The 19,976-nt window shown below is 41.4% G+C and overlaps 1 protein-coding gene across 4 annotated transcripts in view; it reads right to left on the bottom strand.

Annotated features, from left to right (window-relative positions):
- Nucleotides 1-19,976, bottom strand: part of ARHGAP6 (Rho GTPase activating protein 6) — a 488,327-nt gene that overhangs the window by 172,112 nt on the left and 296,239 nt on the right. Inside the window, exon 1 of one of the 4 annotated variants that reach the window (XM_047715478.1) lies at nt 2,190-2,208. The exons of the other annotated variants lie outside the window; for them this stretch is intronic. The gene's annotated coding sequence lies outside the window, so the exon portion shown is untranslated. Of the gene's footprint in view, nt 1-2,189; nt 2,209-19,976 lie in introns of those variants that run through there. 4 annotated transcript variants of the gene reach the window in all.

The following is a 19,976-nucleotide window of genomic DNA, read 5'->3' as shown; positions in this document are numbered from 1 at the left end:
CTCTGAAGCAATAATGTGATAACAAACACTTCACAAATTCACCCTCTCTGGGAAGCCCTTTTTGAATAACGCCCACCTCACCTTTCTGGTGTCTCCTTTCCCTGATATTTTACCTTATTTCTTTATTTTTTTGTTTCTGGGACAGAGATCCCTTCTCACTTAGTCTGTTTTCTGCCATTTAGTGGCTATCCCCTGACATGGTAGGAGTGTGCATCTGTTTCCTTCAGAGCTGTAGCTCTAAAACCCAGAGCAGTGTCTGCTCATAGTAGGCATTCGACACATATTTACTGAACATATGAATAATTGAATGAGAGAAAGGAGCATACTCTGCTTTAGATCTAAATAGAGGAGCTAGATATCTCAAAGTACAGACTTTCCAAAAAAGAAAAGGAAGCATTAATGGAAGACAAATCTTGGAATCTTACTAAATCTAGGAGGAGAAGGACAATCATTTTTGGTCAGAAAAATTAAGGTAAGGAGACCCAGTACCCCAGACTACTACCCAGCAAATTCAGTAAATGCAGTGGTTGCCTAAATACAGATGCTCTTGCTTATCTATAAACATGTATAAAGAAGGGCTACTGTTGGACTTGAGGCTACCCTGAGGCCTGGGAGCTAGCCCAATATAACGGAGAAACAAGACCATCAGCATGGGTAGGTGTGCCTTTGAGTTCCTGCTCTGCCTCTTAATGCCTTAATGTCTTAATGACTTTGAGCGGTTAGAGAACCTTCCATCTTTCAGTTTTCTCCTTTCTAAAACCGGAAGATGGCCCACTCCCTTTCGAAGTTGTTGTGAGGGTGAAATGAAAAGATGTAAGTAAACCCAGGAGGCAGAGAACTTTCAACAGGTGATGACTTTCTCACCATTGCTTCCCATCACCCTCCCAGCTTTGCCCCATTAGCAACAGGTTGCCCAAGTCACTGAACCCCTTGTCTCCACTTCCTGCTCCTAGAAGATGAACAATTGTGTTAGAATGATTCCAAATAGATCTTCCCCTCTGAAAATCCTGTGCACTCACTTTTACCTCCCCAAGTATGTAATTATGGGGCTGGATGAATTAAAGAGATCTTATAGAGATAATCTAGACATATCTACAGAGGATTATTAAGTATTGTGAATTGTGTGTGTTGTAATTCTAGACTCATAACCCTAAAATGTAATTTTTCCTGAACAAGTCTTCTGGAAGAAGAGTTACATTCCATGTCTCAGCAGTTCAAACTCTAGAGAGTTTTTCAATGTTTGGGAGGGGCTGAAGAGGCCCAATATTTTAAAGATGAAAATTTGGTGCTGAAATCTTCCTTTTGCATTTATGACTGTGTCCCAAAAGAGAATCCTAGAAAAGAGAAGTGTGGTTCAGAAATACCAAGAGACCTCTTAAGAATCCATCAAAGTTTCATACGCATTTCAGTTGATTTATGCTTTAAAATTGTTCCTCATTTACAAGTTCCCACATTTATACTACCCAAACAGGATGAATCTGACAACCTGTGAATAACAAAAAAAGGAAGAAAATCAAGTTACCACACAAATTATTTTCCCTTTGGGTCACATGCACCCCATAAGATACCTTGAATACAGCACTGACATCACAGAAAAATTTACTTAGGATTAGTGGAAAATAATTTACTGGTTGCCATCCAGTCTTTAAAAGTCCTTTTTAAAAAGTAACCTATTCAAAGAGTTCCCAGGGGAGAAAAGTCTTTTAATTCTAATACCTTTGCCCAAAGAAAAAAAATGGTCTGAAATATTTCTGAATATGCTAGTGAAAAAAAGCTCCCTTGAGTACAACCACAATTTTTAATTCCTTAAAGCACATCTTGGTTTGAACAACATACTTTCAGGTCATATTCAAATCACACACCTTTGGGACATATTCCGATCGTACACACACATGCACACACACTCTGTACCAGCCACCTCCCCCGTTTCCTCCTGTAACCAGAAAATGGAACGGTTTACAGCAACCATGCACATCCTTCAATTTGCATAAAAAATAATGGTTTTAACCAAGAAAGAAGCACAAAGAACATAATCAGGGCTGAAATTAGTCAAAATAAATAAAGGTTTTTAAGACAAAAATAAACCTTAAATTCTACTATAACTTTGCCTGGATCAACAGCTACCATGTTAAAATAAAATATCTATATCACATAATTAAATACAGGTGACCTAGAAACACCCAACTTACAAATATCCTGTATGTGGGAACAGCCAACCCAAGTGAGTTGGACCAGGACTAGGGCAGGCTCTCCCCAGGTCTGAAGGCGGGAGAAGGATTCCCCTTGGTCTCTTCCTGCTGGACACCGGTGTTGGCAGTGATTAGAGTAGAATGGAGAAATGGGAAGCCATGGTTCTCATGCCACCACAGTATTGCCTTCCCACCATGCTCACCAAGGAATCCATTTCCCATAAATGTTACAAAGAGCGCCTTGGTTCCCAGGCGGGTCCATCAGAAGTCCGCTGGGCCCACAGTACAGCTGGAACTGTGCTATTAATACTAGGCTGACTTCCCTCTTGGAAGCCAACTCCAGCCCTGACAGTGTTCATCAGCTCTGTTATGGTTAAATGGATTTGTGGGCGGTCCTGGGAGCCTGCCAGTTAGAACATCCTTTCTGTGGGAAAATTCCTGCTGAGGCCCAAACAACTCACTGACAAACATGGTTGTAGACCACATGTTGAGAGACCCTTAGGCATTGACAAATCAACCCTCACCTTTCCTTTCTGGAAGTGCTTGGGTGATCGCTAGAGTAAAACGTTGCAGATAAACATACGGCAGGGTCAACACTCGGCACCTGACCATGGTAACTAATAGGCATATTTTGCTGCCTCATTAATACAGTAACAGATCTGCCTCTCCCCTGACACACATACACATGTACACACTCATTAGGACACTTGAGACCCATCACATACATGCACACACTCCACCGTGCCATGTTCCATGTGAACATGTTTTTGTCTACAAAGAAGTATCTTTGTCTTTTCTTGGGAAAAGAATAAACCATGATCCAGGCTTGAACTATGAGTACTCTAGCTGTTGTTTTCTTGCTCTGGGGATTGATTTGTACTTGTTCATCTACATCAACTGGCTCCTCCCCAGGCCAAAAAGACAACTATAGACAACCAGCCAAAGCATAGAGATGCTCAGCCATGGGACAGAAAGTGAAAGAGCTGTAATCAAGATTAGACCTGGGATCTGAATAACATCATGTTCAAATCAACTGAGAGACTCTCTCTTACATAACAGTCCTCTTGGATTAGTGAAACTTACATGTGCAAAGGATCCTGTTCTCATCAATGGCAAAGAGACTTTGGTAAAAGTTGATGAATTGCAAATCCAAATCGTTTCAACACACATACACAGAGCTAACAGTGCAAGAGAGGAGATGTTGGATGATTTTATCAGCACATTATACTTTGCTAGGAGATGAAAAATATTCACTGCCTAGGAGCCTTAAAAATGCACACTCTTAACCTGTCCAAGGGAGACAATGGTGATGCTGAAGTAAGTACATTCAACATACCTTCAGTCTTTGCAGCCCAAGAAAGCCCAAGCTGCATTATTTACTTAAAGACAGCACAGGAACCACTGAAGACCACAGTGGTCCATGGAAGAGCCGAGGGTTTCCCAAATCTGCTATCTTCTTAAGTCAGTTGATCAGTCTTTCATCAAAGGGCAAGGGCAGAGACAAGGACCAAGTTCAGTGTGGTGGCCTGTCCTCCAGGGAGGGGACCAGAAGAGATTCCAGCACACATGAATGATCTCCAGTACAGAGCCAGTAATGATATTTCAGCTTTGCTGTTATATCTTTTTTTTTTAATTTTATGGTATTTTTCAAAAGATTTTATTTATTTATTTGAGAGAGAGGGAGAGAGAGAGAGAATGAGAGAAAGGGGAGTCAGCGGGAGAAGCAGACTCCCTGCTGAGGAGGGAGCCTGATGTGGGACTCGATCCTGGCACTCCAGGATCATGACCTGAGCCAAAGGCAGTTGCTTAATGAACTGAGCCACCAGGTGCCCAATTTTATGGTATTTTAATCATATCTCAATTTATTTTATTTTTTTATTATGTTATGGTTAGTTACCATACAGTATGTCATTAGTTTTTGATGTAGTGCTACAAGTGTTACATATAACACTGAGTGCCCCATGCAATCTGTGTCATACCCACCACCATCTTTCTTACTTAATCATCCCCAAGGATAAAATATTCTCACTTCCACAGGGAATCTGAAATGAAGAAAGAGCAGATTTGGGCTTATTCTTAAAATAAATGCCTGAGAATGATCTTTTAGTTGGCACAGAATATATATAAACATAAATAAATATTTTATATTATGGACATAGACTGTGTTCACCTAGATTGATCTATATACACTGTGCATATGTATATATATATACATACTGCTTTTTCATATAATATGGATGCTAAGTGACCTTTAAAAATGCTTTGAAATTGTACTCTTGAGTTCAAGTGTACTTAGGACTACATCTATCTGTGGGTTGCTAATTAGAAATTACTGTCTCACTAACAGGTTTCCAAACCGAAAGTAAGATGCAAGTTTGTACATCTGCATTGGTTGTTAAAAGTATTATCCTTTATACTATTATAGAAGCATCAACACGAGTCCATCCTCTGGAGCAGCCATAGCTCCTTGGATGGCTCAGTCTGATTGATACACAGAGGTAAGCCCCAGAAAGAAAGTGTTCCTTCACGGGCATTTGGAAAGAAGGCAAAAAAATAACTTCCCCATCCACATTAGGTAAACCTGGATGGTGCTGTGGAACCAGAAAAAGGTATTAATTCCACATAGGGCTTTCTCCCAGGCAAAAGCATTTTAAAAGAAATATAGCTTTTTTGAAAAAGTCCTAATTTCCAGTCACCCTGAGAACTAAACTTCTTCCTTTCAGGGAGTTGACCAGACTTGACCAGTGTTTACGAGTCTTGGGTGCTGATACACTTGCTGGGGTATAGTTGCCTGACCAGAAGCCATCTGTCTTGCTCAATAGGAAGGCTATACTATACTCAAAATGAAACAAAACAAAACAAAACACCAGAAAAAGAATTTAAAAAAAAAAAAAAGGATGACAGACATGTTAATCTGGGCTAAGTTGTCCCAAGGGCCATACCTATTTCTTGGTAGTTGATCAAATCCAGCTTAGGATAAGGAGTTAGAATACATGGCAAGCGGCCCAACTGAGTTTTTGCCAGGTCCCTCCTTGTCTCAATTCCTTCTTCCCTAATTGCTCGGCTTCCTCTGAGCACTTTCTGGTCACCCTCCCTGACCCCATCATTGGAAAGGGTGTGTCCGTAAAGTTGGCGCAGTCATATTCTAGACAAGTCACTGCCTGGGATTTGTAATGAGCCAACAGTCTTCTGTGGCTGCAGCAGGCAAACTTTTCATGCAAAGAGACGCTCAGATTACCTGAAAGGATAGAGAAGCTAACTTTTTGTTGTTGCCAGGCTAACAAGACTTTGGGTGCCCGATGGCTAATAAATAGTTATATGTATGGAAGAATTTGGTCTTTCATAAAACCTGATAGGGGTACGGTAGAGCAGAAGTTAAAGGTTAACTACCACCTTGTGCTTCCTCAATGGTTTCCATTACAAGAGAACCTAATAGTTGTGAATGTCCAAACTAGTCACGGTCCAGGGTCAGTGTGCAACATCTATCCTACAAGCTCACTGTCATGACTAAATGAAATACATACACATATGTTTTCACCACCATCATCATGATCATCATCACCATTGCCATCATTGTCACCACCACGACTACCATCGCCATTGTTATTATCATTATCCTTCAGTGTGAAAAGAAGGACGACTCATTATAGAGTTTTAGTTAGGAAGGGAATGTGATCTACTGTAGAGTAAACTCAAAGGTAAACACGGTAATCTACAGTTCTTTTATATAGAAGAATGTCCCAATAGTTCATCAGCCTCAATATACTTTGCCTCAATAGACTGTCTATCTCCACTTTTCTCACATTACCCAGAAGCCTGAAGGTTTACATAAATGACCAATTTCAGTGAAGTACTGGACAAATCTTTCTGGAACATCTATGGACCAGACAGTAAAATGTAGCAGAAATGGTTGTACATTCATGTGAACTTAAGAACTAATTAACCCGGGCACCAGGGGGCTCAGCCAGTTAAGCGTCTGACTCTTGATTTCTGCTCAGGTCATGATCTCAGGGTTGTGAGATTGAGCCCCGAGTTAGGCGCCACACTGAGCGGGGAGCCTGCTTAAGATTCTCTCTCCTTCTCCCTCTGCCCCTCCCTGCACCCCGCCTTCTCTGTCTAAAAAAATAGGAAAGAGCTAATTAACAAAGAGGGTAAGACTACAATGGTAGACACTTGGCTCCACATTGCTCAACAACTTCATCAAAAACTGCATAGAAGTATAGATCCTGCTTATCAAATTTGCGGGTGGCACTAAGCTAGGAAAAATAGCTAATAAGAGAGAATTAGGGTTTTAAAACATAGTTTAAATTTACATATAATAATTTAATTAGATCTGAATGTTTAGAATGAGGCTAAAACAAAAAGATTCAAAAAAACGGAGAGAAGTTTGCATTTAAATTATAAAAAAATTAATCAGAGAGAGAGAAGTGACTTGAGGAATAGGTAGAGCTCTGTGATTGTCCACTATGCGCAAAGGAAAGCTGACAAAAGGGCTAAACCGGGTAAAGGAAACTTAGGCTGCATGAAAAGAACTTGAGAATCCAACTCAAGAAAAGTGATAATGCCCTGCGATCCACCCAGACTACAGTACTCCAGGAGCAGCAAACTGTGCTGGAGGGGCATAGCTTTGAAAGACATTGATGCAATCCAGCAAGCCCTGAATGGGGCAGTGTGGCTAGGAGGGGGAGTTTCTGGAAAGCCATTTAACAAAACTTTGAAGTCCACGAAAGGCATTAAGGCTGTGTAGTCTGCCTGGGGTTGGGATAATAGAAATGAGGGATAACAGAAATGCTGACTGGCCAGCAGGTAAATTCAGTAGTAGATCAGGCCTATCTCAAGAGAGAAGATTTCAAATGGCTGGAATTCCAGGGAGTAGGTCTGGCCTTTCCCAAGGAGATCCTTTCTAAAGAAAACATTTACCCAAGAAGTGACTTAGGGGTAAGGGGACTCAACACTCAAGAGGTTTGTGCAGATAACCAAGGGCTCCGTTCTCAACGTGGAGAAAAGGATTTCTGCTTTGGGGGAAAGGCCAAACATATGACCTTAGAGGTCCCACCACTGTCATTCAATTCTCCTACGTGACTTTTGACGACAGCCAGGAAGAAGATGCAGTGGGTTCGTTAAGGGAGAGGGAGGTGCTTAGAAACTGGAGACACGAAGTCTACCAATGGCTCTGGGTGGCTAAGGGGTGTAGCAGGTGGCCTCCTTCATAGATCCATGCTAATTAAATAATAAAGGCCTGAACCAAACTTCAGAAGTTCACTTAAGGTTGATCCTATCCTGAAGACAATGTGGGGAAGACAGTTTGCCAGCACCCTACATGCTATCCCTGCCCTCAGAAGGATGGGATGTTGCCTCATGCTTTTTCGTGTCCTCCCAACAGCTTAGGTCCAGAGCTCCCCAGCCCCTTGCTGCTCAGTTACCTTTGGCTTTTTCTCCAGAGGATTCAGGTTAAAGAATGAGGAATGACTCACCCACGGTGGCAAGTCTAGTTAGGCCAAGGGGCTCTTTGCTTGACTGCTTTCACTAGGGTAAACGATCCTAACCTAATTGGAAGTGTTTGGACATTGGAGTGATAAAAACATGGTTTGGGCTGTTTTGTGGCAAAATATCATAGTAGTCTGTCAACACAGGTATTTTTTTTCCTTAAATTTTCTGATGGCTGGTCATTTTTTTTTAACTTGTCTTTTTTTTTTTAATTTTTTATTTCTTTTCAGCATAACAGTATTCATTGTTTTTGCACCACACCCAGTGCTCCATGCAATCCGTGCCCTCTCTAATATCTACCACCTGGTTCCCTCAACCTCCCACCCCCTGCCCCTTTAAAACTCTCATACTGTTTTTCAGAGTCCATAGTCTCTCATGGTTCACCTCCCCTTCCAATTTCCCTCAACTCCCTTCTTGTCTTTTCAAAAATATACTTTTTTTGTGTCTGATGGGACACTAACAATTTTGTTAGTCTGCACTTCAGTACTCTAACGGTTCAATATCATAGCATACACTGTGTTTTAATATATATAGGTACCTTTTAATAACTAACAAAACTCTCTAGAAGATTTACAACCATCTAATCGCTATACAGTTAAATTACACCAAAGCAACTTGAGAATCTATCACATCATTAAATAACACAAAACGTCCACATTGCCTTGACCCAGAAACAAGGACAATGATGCTATGGAGCTAAAGCAAGGCTAGAACATGATTGTAAGGCACACTTGCTGAAGGAGTATATTTTCAAATATCTGCTTTACCTCTTCATTGCTCTTGGCCATGCACTTAGTCCTAACTGAGTCTGTGGCTCCTGTTAATTCATTTTCACCTTGTATTGCTGGGGAATTTCACCACAGCCCTATGACCTGCCAGTAGATGACTCTCTGGGTCAACTGAGAATGCCATGGCTTTTGCTCCTGCAGTCTCGGAGCATTTCACTGTGGATTTTGATTACCATGGTGTTGTGCTTATGAACCACCCCCAAACTGTGCTGAACTGGGAAGTCATTTTCTTCTGGTTACCTTTTTAATTAATATCAAAATGACAGACACATACACAATGCGTCATTCTTTACAGACACTGGTTCATCATTGGACTTAATCACTTCCAGAGCAATGCAGATGGATGAAATCCAAGGGGCTCTGATTCACAGGATTCCTGGCTTTTCTCCCATTCAGTTGGTGGGAAATTCTTTCTCTTTTTAAGTTAGGGGTGGAGTTGGAGAAATCTGTATCCTACACTCTCATGATTGGGCTCCTGCCTTTACTGGTCTCCAAATCTGACATGTTTCTTGGTCAGTTGATCAGACTCCTAATTCTAGCCATTGCATTCAAACAGCTACATTATTTTTTTTCCTTTCTTCCCCCAATGTCACAGCACTTTTCAAATATGGGGCCTCTCTAGCTGGCTGCACAGATCTGCCTGAGTGACACACAGCATCTTTCCTCTGTGCTAAGAAGTCACCTGCAGCCCAGGGATCATCTTGGGTAGCCTATAAGTCATGACCAGTGGTGTGCTAGAGACATAGCAATTTTCTTAATAAATCTCTGCTGTGTAGAGGGAGGAGCTAGGATTACCAACCAGGTCTGCTTTTGCTCAAACTTGTGTCTTAACTATCACTTAAAAAAAACCGAGATATAATTCACATATCATTAAATTCACCATCTTAAAGTCTGCAGTCCAGAGGGTTTAAATATATTCAGAGAGCTGTGCAACCATCACCACAGTCAATTTTACAACATTTTCATCATTCCAAAAAGAAACCCATACCCAATAACAGTTGCTCCCCATTCTGCTTTTCCCCAGTCCCTACAATCATGAATTTCCTTTCTGTCCCTATGTATTAGCCCGTTCTGGGTACTTCATATAAAAGCAATCGCACAGCATGGGCCTCCTGCGTCTGCATGCTGTACTTAGCATAATGTTGTCAAGGCTCGTCCATGTTGTAGCACTTAGCATTGCTTTTTATAGCTGAAGAATATTGCATTGTTTACCTATATCGTGTTTGCTTATCTATTCATCAGTTGATGGACATTTTGATTGTTTCCACTTTTTGGCTACTACAAATAATGTTGCCATAAACATTCCTGTGCACGTCTCTGTGTGGATATAGGTTTTCATTTCTATTAGGAAGACATCTAGGAATGGAATTTCTGGGTCGTAGAATTCTATTCTAAAGGCCATCCGTTTGTGTCTATGAATAATTTAATGCAAAGACCTACAGAAAGTCAAAATTAAATTTGAGGCTTTTATCTTCTTAAAAATAAATAACATCTTATTTAGAAGAATGCTATAGATAATAGAATGGGTAAATTCTCCATTGGTTAATAATACCTTCTTATAGTAGTATCTGCCATAGCATTTCCTTAAAAGAACAAATATTCCTGGTATTCAGTATGATCCATTTCTTCCTTCTATGAGGGTCGAGTCTTTCAAGGGGTAATGACATCCATCTAAAGAGAAATCTCATAGGGTCACATCCATCTTCCATGAGACAACTGACCCAACCTGAATTAGTGATGCCAGAAAAACCTCACTTTTTATATGCAACTTTTTTTTTTTTTTTTACATCCAGGAACACTTAATTACTCAGAATAACAGAATAATAAATGTCATTCGGTAATAAGAGGAACTTACTTAAAATTAACAAATTAATTCTGTAAAGAGCCCCTAAAGGAAGATTAAATATAATCAGTCTTGCCCTTAAGTCCTGTCAATAAAACCTCCGAATCATATTTAAACCTAGAATAAAAGATTAGTCCAATCAGTACCAAACCTCCTACCACCAGATTCCAGTGTATTCAAAATTCCTAATCATCTTGGCACAAACATCATTAAACACTATAATTTTATACTGTATTGCTTCACACTTAGAAAAATATCCCTTCCCTTGTCTTCTGAGAAGATACTTCTCCAGGGATCTTGCAGATTTCAGATTTGCTTTCTTTCTCCTGCCTCGCTCAGTAACAGGGAGTTCATTTTGTAAAGTCCACTGGGACAGAAGGTGATTCACAACATATCCATCAGTCACATAGATCAAATTTGCCTTTGGATCTTATGCAAACACTGTCCACAAACACAAAATGTTTTTCCCACCTTTTCAGTTGAATAAGAGAAATCGATCTAGATAATAGACATATAATAACAAAGGCACTATTGCCCTTGGCTACTTCACTCTGAAGGCCCTCTTAAAACAAGAAGGAAAAGATAAAACCATACACAAGAAAGCTGAGTTATAGGATTTTCCAGCAGTATCATTCTTACAGTTTTGCTTGTTTGAGAGGGCTACTGAGTTCTACAAATTGCTAACGAGGCCCCCACCCTTGAAATCCACGCGCCACGCAGTATCCCCAAATGGAGCCACAGTATGGGAAGGGAAGTGAAACTTCTAGGGTCAGCACAGGGATAGTACCGACAAAGAAACCCATGTTTCCAAATGACCTCAATCTTTAAAAAGCCCACAAACATACAACTGGGTTGGCTTCCTCCTACCGCTTGAAACAATCCCAGTTCACCCCACCCCTGACCCCACTGCCTCCCCGCTCACGGGCCAGGCAAATACATGCCATTTCAACATTTGGCTCAGGCACACAACATGAGCAAGGCAAGTTTTTCTTACATTACTACCCACAGCCTAGTGTCTAAAGTGGTCTGCCTGCCTGCTATTTTTCCATGTGAGCGTAACATCATCTATAGGCCTACGATCCCCACCAGTGCAGAAGGGACTGCTAACAATTTGTATCTTAGTAGGAGGGAATCCAGAAAGCAAGAGATGTTTAAGAGCTGGGGTGCCATCTCCCAGATTTGTATGAATTTCCTTTGTAATATCAATGACAAAGTGTCAACTAAACTCAACTTGCAAAGGTAAGTCCACCGAACTTGCTCGTAGACAACCTGAGCCAGAATTTCTCTTCTACCAATAATTAGCCATGTGACCTTGGGAAAGCTATTAACTTGGTAAGCAGCCTCTGTTAGTTGTCTCTCCAGCAGTCAATTCCCCTTCCCTCCTCATTCCAGAAGTCTGACATTTGTAAGCCTTTCAAGCTTCCCCCTGGTGATGAAGGGTATGTGACCCATCCCTGGTTCCAATGCTAGAGCCGCATTACTTTTAGTTGGTTGTGGTTATGCCCTTACATTTGCCAGGGCTGTTTTCAGGAGGGAAATGGACATCAGATTAAGTTCAGTTGCATAACAACAACAAAAAGAGCGAGAAATTAAAGTAACAGGGCTTCAAATAAGATGCAAGTAGAATTCCCTGGTGGAGAGAGAAGCCGGGTGTCAGGCGTCCTGGAGCACCCAATGCCATCAGGGAGGAGGCTCCCACCAGCTTACTTGCCTGTCAGTTTGCTGTGCTACCTCGGGCCCAACATGGCTGCTTGAGCTCCAGAAAACATATCTGTCTTCCAGCCAACAGGAAGCCCTCATTGGTCACATGGCCACAATTAGCTGTATGGGAGGCAGTGAAGGGCAGCCGGGGAGAGGGGCAGTGACTGATAGTTATTGGCACAGCACGCAACCCAATCCCAGCCAATGAGCTATGAAGGAGATTCCAGGAAAGTCCCCTGCTAAGGAGGAGGAAGGAAGACGTGGCCTGTACTTCTCTCCCTGGTCCCTGTCAGATAGCAACGTGATGTCTGGAACTGATGCAGCCATCTTGTTACCAATCAGCCATCTTGAAAGCCAACAAAGAGAGCAGGACAGAGTCTGTACAGAGAAAGACCTGCCACCCTAATATTTTGCACATGGATCTTATGCCACTCTGGATTTCTTATGATGTTAGACTGCAATTTCATTGCTCTTTAATTCTGTTGGAGGGGGAGTATTCTGTTACTTGTAGCTGAATGCTTCCTTATCCATCCCACCCATCCAACAGGACTCCCAAAGTCGAAGACAGTTATTTCTCCTCTTGGTTTGTATTTTCACAAGCTAAAAATTCTAGAGACATAAGAGACCAACCAGTTACTGTTTTATTCACTATTATCAAACTATACTGTGGTTACTATTGGTTTTATTTAAAAAGGAATGCAAAAAAAAAAAAAGAACAAAACCATATTGCACAATCATTTACTCAGGTATTCGAGTATTTACTGAAAAGCATAATGGTTTTAAAATCCTGGGTACACCACTTCTGGTACTGTGATCTAGTACAAGTATCTTAATCTGTGAGAGCCATGGTTTCCTTATATGAAAAGAAAGGAAAAATACCATCCCTTTTTAAAGTGTGTGAAGTTCAGAAATGTATGTAAATGATATAATGTCAGATATATACTAGGTGCTCAGTAACTGGAAACTATCAATGTCATGGGCAGCCACTGAAGACACAAAGATGAAATCGGATCTGGTTCAAAGTTGCATTCCTTCCTTTCTTTCTTTCCTTCATTCATTTATACATGTATAAGTACATATTCCATCTACTCCCAGAAGGCACTGAAAGCAGCCAGAAGGCAAACGGAAACACCACGGCAATATTTTAAGTTCTAGAATAAAGTGTATATACCAAGGAATTATGAGTAGTCAGAGAAAAAGCAGAAACCAGAAGGCAAAAGACAACACAAAGAGCAGAAGCCATGTGGGAAACAGAAAGTATTTAAGACTAGAGAGAAGGAATGGGTAAAGAAGAAAGGCAGGATTAAGGGAGGAAGGTATGACGTGGGCCAGGGATGGGGAGGAGAGAGACTGAAAAAGACAATGAGCCAAGTTGAGTCTCTAGTCTGGTAAATGTCTAGCATTGCTGAAGACTCATGTTTTGCACAGTGATGAGTTCTTTCTGAGTCTTGCCTGGAGTAGGGTGCCAGTTCTCCCAAGGACTAAGATGCTTCTCTCCTCTTCACATTCCTTCCCTTGTAACTTTATAATGAATTCCTCCTATTTGAAATAATCAAGCATGTCTCTGTTCCTTGCAACACAAAAGAAATGAACCATGAGAGGCTGTGGATTCTGAGAAACAGACTGAGTGTTTTCGAGCGGAAGGGTGTGGGAGGATGGGTTGGCCTGGTGGTAGGTATTAAGGAGAGCATGGATTGCATGGGGCACTAGGTATTATACACAAACAATGACTCTTGAACACTACATCAAAAACTAATGATGTACTGTGTGGTGACTAACATAACATAATAAAAAATAGTTTAAAAAAGATCTTAAAACCAAGTAAATGGTAGCTAAAGCCATGGAATTGGAAACAGGGTGAAAAGAATGTGTATACAGTGATAAGGGAAGAAAGCTGAGATAGAAATGTGTTTAAAGAGTAGAAGAAGGAAAAGATAGATGCCTGCAGAGGAGATCAAGGGATATTACTCAGAGAAATCCAGAGAAATAAAGGAGTTGTAGGGAGTGGAGGAAAAGAGGTTGCCAGGAAGAAACAGAGTTGGATTCAAAGGCCTCCAAATTTAAATGCAGTAAGGGTTCATCTTTCTGAACTTGGTGATGAGGTCTTCTATAACCTTGAATAAAGGAGATTCAAGAATCATGGTGTGAAAGTCAGCTGGCCGAAGGTTGACAAGTGAATAGAAATGAGAATGTAAAGTAGCTTTGAGTGTAAATTATCCTTAGGTGAGGTTTAGCTGAAAAAGAAGAGAGGCCTTTCAGGAGGGGTTTGCTCAAGAGGGATTTCTGACATGAGGAGATAGCTGAGGATGTAGAGAAGTTGAAGCTGGAGGAGAGTGAGATGATACTATTTGGAGTGGACCCTGAGGAAGCAAGACTGCATGGGATTTGGTTAGAAAGACAGATGTCTTTACCTCACAGATGGGAAGAAGAGGGGTCTGTGCTGCTTATTTGACTTTCATTTGGACAGATCTTCTACCACAGAACAAACTGACACAGTACTTTCACAGGGAACTACCGATAAGAAAGGAATATTTCTTTGTGTGTGGTATAAGAGAAAGGTTCCGTTTCATTCTTCTACATATAGCTGTCCAGTTTTCCCAGCACCATTTATTGAAGAGACTGTCCTTTTTCCACTGTATATTTTTTCCTGTTTTGTCGAAGATTATTTGACCATAGAGTTGAGGGTCCAAATCTGGGCTCCCTACTCTGTTCCATTGGTCTATGTGTCTGTTTTTATGCCAGTACCATGCTGTCTTGGTGATCACAGCTTTGTAGTAAAAGTTGAAATCAGGTAACGTGATGCCCCCAGTTTTGTTTTTGTTTTTCAACATTTCCTTAGCGATTCGGGGTCTCTTCTGATCCCATACAAATTTTAGGATTATTTGCTCCAGCTCTTTGAAAAATACCAGTGGAATTTTGATCAGAATGGCATTAAAAGTATGTTCATCATCACTAGCCATCAGGGAGATTCAAGTTAAAACCACACTGAGATACCACCTTACACCAGTTAGAATGGCCAAAATTAGCAAGACAGGAAACAACATGTGTTGGAGAGGATGTGGAGAAAGGGGAACCCTCTTACACTGTTGGTGGGAATGCAAGTTGGTGCAGCCACTTTGGAGAACAGTGTGGAGATTCCTCAAGAAATTAAAAATAGAGCTTCCCTATGACCCTGCCATTGCACTCCTGGGTATTTACCCCAAAGATACAGATGGAGTGAAAAGAAGGGCCATCTGTACCCCAATGTTTATAGCAGCAATGGCCACGGCCGCCAAACTGTGGAAAGAACCAAGATGCCCTTCAACGGACGAATGGATAAGGAAGATGTGGTCCATATACACTATGGAGTATGATGCCTCCATCAGAAAGGATGAATCCCCAACTTTTGTAGCAACATGGACGGGACTGGAAGAGATGATGCTGAGTGAAATAAATCAAGCAGAGAGAGTCAATTATCATATGGTTTCACTTACTTGTGGAGCATAACAAATAACATGGAGGACATGGGGGAGATGAAGAGGAGAAGGGAGTTGAGGGAAATTGGAAGGGGAGGTGAACCATGAGAGACTATGGACTCTGAAAAACAATCTGAGGGCTTTGAAGGGGCGGCGGGGTGGGAGGTTGGGGGAACCAGGTGGTGGGTATTAGGGAGGGCACGGATTGCATAGAGCACTGGGTGTGGTGCAAAAACAATGAATACTGTTACGCTGAAAAGAAATAAAAAATTTTTTAAAAAGAATGGATATATAAATAATAAAAAAAAGAAAGGAATATTTCAAGGTTTTTCTTAAAGATTTCATGTTTATTTTTATTTTTTTTTAAAGATTTTATTTATTTGGGAGAAAGAGCACGCATGCATGCAAGAGAGCACAAGCCAGAGGAGGGGAAGTAGGAGAGGGAGAAGCAGGCTGCTCACTGAGCAGGGAGCCCCACACGGGACTCGATCCCAGGACCCTGGGATCATGACCTGAGCTGAAGGCAGAGGCTTAACCCACTGAGCCACCCAGGCAACCGGAATATATCAAGTTTTAAATTTGTTTGCTTTAAGCTCACAAAGTGGTATGTGTAAACAACAGAGCTGTCTGTGATTTGCCAGTTATTATTACTTGCTCTGGATATAAGCCCATCTTACAAGAGCACCGATGGGGTTGGGTTTCTGGAAGTGACGATTCTTACAGTTGTGGCCGGCCAATGAATCACCCAGGAAGTCTGAGAGACCAGGACATTGTTACCTCCAGATCCTGGGGCTTCCAGGCTTCCACCCTATTGGGTAGGCACATCTACTTCTCCCAATGAAGGAAACAAAACCAGAATAGAAGAGACAGTTGGCAAAGCCACAAGGTGAATCCTTGCCCTCTCCTACCTAGTTTCCTGTGCTGAGCTAGGACGATCCGCGTGAGCTGCCTTGGAGCAATACAGCACTCTGAGAAAAGAACTGAAATAGGAACCAGTAACACTGCTCTCCTCTCTCAGCGTCTCTGAAATGCTATTGGATTCATCTACTTGTCCCACAAATTTTAAATGATTTCCTACTATGTGCTAGAATCTGTTGTAGGCACTGGAGAGGAGGGGTGGTCATGAAATAATTTTCCCATGTAGTATACATGGCCATGGGTCTTGCATAAGGTCTAATTATTAATAAAGATTCTTACTGTTTATCTAAACGGATGCATCTGTAAATCTCACTAAGCATATTGCATTACTGTTTACGAAAGATGAAGTTGCTGTTTATTTTTCAGCATGGGAGACGCACATGCCGTACTCTGCATTTATGAGGTACGGCTCAGGGCAGACAAACCCTTAAGATAAATACTCCATTCTAGGACCCACAAAAGAGGATGAACTCCAAAACTTATATGGGTTCAAGTTTCATCATGGCACATTTGGCCCCGGGTTCCGTATGTGTTGGAAGACCCACATGATGTATTAGAGAGGGCAAGTTCATTTCGTTATCATCTCAAATGGCATTCTTATCTCTCCTCCAATACTAACGTCCTAACTTGCCTTGATGATCACTGTTGGATTCATCTTCCATGATTTCATCTAAACTTGTTTTAGAATTTCTGCATTTAAAAGTGTTAGGCTATATTACTTTCTTAAAATACAGGTTTAAAAATAGAACAAACATGTTTTCCATTTACAACTCCCACAAGCTTAACTCTTATTCTATAACCATGTTTCTTAATGTTGCGTAAAGGGTATTATCTAGTCCTGTTAGGTTCTACTGTATTATGTCCACCTTTGTTATCTCCACAGCCTATAAGATACCTGACAAAGAAGGAGAGGGCTTAATAAATATTTGGGATGAAATAAAATAGTTTAACAAACAAGTTCTTGTCACCCCCTTTTAATCTGCAGGTTTTAAGCTTCCCATCTCTCCACCCTCATTTTTTACAGACTAAAGAATCCTAATATTTTCATGGATTCTCACCAAATAAGACTTAGGTGCTGTAATGGAGTTGACCGTATGTCCCAGTTTCCTCAAGGAAGTGTTAGTTTATGCCTAATGTCCCAGTGTCATTATTACTAGTGACCCTTTCCCTTTCAAAAGTATCCTGGTCCGAATGAACCTGTGTCCACTACTCCCTTGGACTCACTTGAGCCCCTCTACAATATTCTATATGTGGACTTCAGGGGCCTCCAGTGAACACTTTCCTGTACATTGCAGTAGTTTCTGTTTGTTTTGCTCCCCAGTCCCCTTCCTGATGATAAAGCATTTCCGTGGACCTTTAGACCATTGGGTATTGGGTAGTAGATGTCTAAGAAAAATCTAGGCCAGCACTTTTCAATTTTAATATGCATATGTATCACCTAGGGCTGCTGTGAAAATTCCAATTGTGCTCAGCAGGTCTGGAATGGGAACACAGACTGTGCATTGTTTTTGAAAGATTTTATTTATTTATTTGACAGAGAGAGACACAGCGAGAGAGGGAACGCAAGCGGCAGGGGGTGGTGGGTGGGAGAGGGAGAAGCAGGCTTCCTGCTGAGCAAGGAGCCTGAGATGCCCGGCTCAATCCCAGGACCCTGGGATCATGACCTGAGCCGAAGGCAGGCGCTTAACGACTCAACCACCCAGGTGCTCCCAGATTTTGCATTTTTTTTTTTTAGATTTTATTTATTTATTTGACAGAGAGAGATCACAAGTAGGCAGAGAGGCAGGCAGAGAGAGAGGGGGAAGCAGCCTCCCTGTGAGCAGAGAGGCTGATGCGGGACTCGATCCCAGAACCCTGAGATCATGACCTGAGCTGAAGGTAGAGGCTTAACCCACTGAGCCACCCAGGCGCCCCCCAGATTTTGCATTTTTAACTGGCTCCTGGTTGCTACTGGTACTGTTGGGCTGAAGGCAACACTTGGAGAGTCAAGGGTCTGCAAGTGTTCCTATTTAGCCACAAATGTAAAGAGCAGCCATTAGGAGGAGGTTCCACTTAGTACTTATGAGTGTGCGCTTTAGACGCCATAGCACTGAGGTCAAGTCCTGTCTCTATCACTTACTACCTGTATGACTTCAAGATCTAATAAAGTATTTGATCTCTCTAAGGCTCAATCTTCTTATACATGAAATAGAAAGCATATCCATCTCAGGGGATTAATGTGAGGATGAAAGGACATAATAACTATGAAACAATACTATCTCTCACCCATTGTGCATGTTCAAAAATGGTGGTAGTTAAAACTGCCATCATCATAGTCATTAAACTACAGCTCACATTCTTCTCCCGTCCACTCTGTGTAGCACTTCCTGCTACTTCTCCCATTCTATTCAAAGCTTAACATCACAGGGTACTTGCTCAAGGAAACATCAGAGGGTAACGAGCTGTATTTTGAACAGTGCCATAAAAAAGGACACTTGGGCATGCCAGATTATCCAGTGGTCAGCACATGCAAGACTTGGAATCAGGGTTTGAACAGAGCCACAGGAAAAGCAGGAACAAACATTTGGTTGAAAGATGGTGATTAACCCCAGTTCACAGATGTTCCATTGTCACTTGGGCAAATTGAGTTTTCAGGGCTCTGGCTGCCTCCCCGAGTTCTTGTGCATCTAGAACAGCAGCCAGGAGCAGGTACTGTTCAACTGCGTGCACTCTTCTAAAACCCAGTCCTACTGGCAGAAGAACCAGCGGGGGTACTATTAGAAAAACAGGCAGTTTGAACAAAAGACCTCTTCAAACTGGGTCTCATTTTTTTTTTTTAATTTTTAAAACTGGGTCTCATTTTAAGCTTTGTCTCCTATTTTTCCTAACTGGGTACCAGGAGGCAAAATTTCAAGTCTTTCAGTTTTACTTTCATTCCTTTAGGCTTTCAAAAGCCACATAAGCAGAACACTTGTTTTAACTATCATGAACGGATAGGATTGAAATAGCAATCTGCAAATAAGACTTGCTATTTAAATCTATAGGGTCGCAATCATTGTTGTGGTCATCAAAATTATTCTCCTCTTCCTCATCTGAAGCTATAAACATTTCTCTTTCCTCTGATGTCAGTCCTAAAGCAGGACCAGAGTTCTCCGTCTGGGCAGAGTCAACAATGGAAGGGGAAAAATGAGAACAGAAACTTGGATAATTTTCTCACTGGAAAATTAATCTCTAATTTAGACATTGTAAAATGAAACGTTGAGTTTAGAGTCACAACATGCTCTATTTTTACGTCCTACAATTCAAAGCTCACTACAGATTATAACTTTCCATCAATTCACTTAATAACTTATCAATTTCACATCTGATTTGACCACAGTACCTATAGCATGAAGAACATAAGAAGATCACTCTCGGGCGCCTGGGTGGCTCAGTTGGTTAAGCAACTGCCTTCTGCTCAGGCCATTATACCAGAGTCCCAGGATTGAGTCCCACATCAGGCTTCCAGCTTCACACGGAGTCTGCTTCTCCCTCTGACCTTCTCCCCTCTTGTGCTCTCTCTTCCTCACTCTCGCTCGCTCTCTCTCAAAGAAATAAATAAAATCTTAAAAAAAAA

This window comes from Lutra lutra, chromosome X (assembly GCF_902655055.1).
Source record: "Lutra lutra chromosome X, mLutLut1.2, whole genome shotgun sequence".
Lineage (NCBI taxonomy): Eukaryota > Metazoa > Chordata > Mammalia > Carnivora > Mustelidae > Lutra > Lutra lutra.
This window is presented reverse-complemented; position numbering and strand designations above follow the sequence as displayed.